Genomic DNA, 1,536 nt, shown 5'->3' with positions numbered 1-1,536 from the left:
CCTAATTACAGGCTCAGTTAGGTCCTACCTATAGGCCCCTCCCTAGACTACGCCCCTAGATAAGCTAGGATCCGGGGCCTGACGCAACAGTCACGCGCTTCACATGACATTGACTAAAATTTTGAAAAAAAAAATTGAAACAAATTTTAAACATGAAATTAAAATGGGACAGTGCGTAAGAAAAATATTTTTAAATAATAAAATTAAATATATCATTTAAGAACTTGTCCTAAACCTTGTTAAATAGTAATAATAATAATAACGATTAATAATAATAAATAATAATAATAATAAATAATAATAATTAAATAAAAATATATAATTTCGCCATTAATTAACTTGGCTTAAGTCTTGTAATCAAGAAGCACTTACAGTACAATACTATTTGCTAGGCCTATAATTAACAACTAGGCCTCATTCATTTCATTGGTGCTCAGCTATTTTGGCAGGTCCTATGATGATGTCATCCGTTTTAGAACTGTCTATTCTCAGCTTTTCTTTTTATGTCAAAATAACTGTCACCCTGTTTCATTTGAACAATATTAAATGCTGTTCATTTCCTTTCTCTTTGTGCTTTCCTCTGAAAGCCGCCTTCTAAAACTGTTTTGAGTAAGTGATCACATTGTACATGACCAATCCAAACTCCCTGCCTATGCATACTTTTAGTAGTTCTAGGCCTGGTACTTATAATTATCCAAAACCTAGGCCAACTAAAAAACAAAAATGTTCCCATGTAACTCAAGTTCAAATAACAATTTTATTATTCGTGCAGCTAAATCAAATATTACATTTATCATTTTAAACGACCCATTAGTTATTAGCATCATGGCAACGTCAATTGCTTAACAATGGGCTGAAAGCTTCAAAGGAGCTTTCTTTGTTTTTGTAGGGTAACTTGGATCAGTAGGGTAAGGATGCTTTGATCTTTAGTTTAATCATAACTATGTCATCTACTAAATGTTTTGCTTGGTCAAACACTTTTGGTACTTGTCAGGGACGTAGCCAGAATTTTGAAAGGGGTGGGGGGGGGGGGGTGATGCTGTCTCTTATACACATCTGAGCCGTTATGCGAATTACGTAGGACACCGGCGGGGTCAAGGGGGTGAATCCCCCTGCGAAGTAGTGCACTCTGAACGTTCTTAGGACTGTTTGAGAGGATAAAGTGAAAATTGCAATAGACGCATTATAAATAAGCGCAAAAATAATTATATAATAAATAAACAGTGGCAGATGAAGGAATTCGAAAGAGAGGTGAACCAGGGAGGGACTTTCACAGACCGAGAAACCACCCACCTCAGCCCCACCATGGTTGGGGCTGAGGTAAGAAAATTTATGATTAGGGCATCTCTAGATGGCCGGAAATTACACTCGCACAATTTGAATATATTTTTCTTTATTTTCCCTTAAAAAATGAAGGGGGGGGGGACTAGAATCCATCTCTGCTCAAAACATTCTTTATCCATATATCACGAAAAATGGACATGAAAAACCAGATCACATCCTAAAAACAAACAGCAGTCACTAAGACATACATCA

The sequence above is a fragment of the Anneissia japonica genome, unplaced genomic scaffold, assembly GCF_011630105.1.
Source record: "Anneissia japonica isolate Jap-2015-1 unplaced genomic scaffold, ASM1163010v1 scaffold1786_len174244_cov121, whole genome shotgun sequence".
Taxonomy (NCBI): Eukaryota; Metazoa; Echinodermata; class Crinoidea; order Comatulida; family Comatulidae; genus Anneissia; species Anneissia japonica.
Note: the sequence above shows the minus strand (reverse complement) of the source record.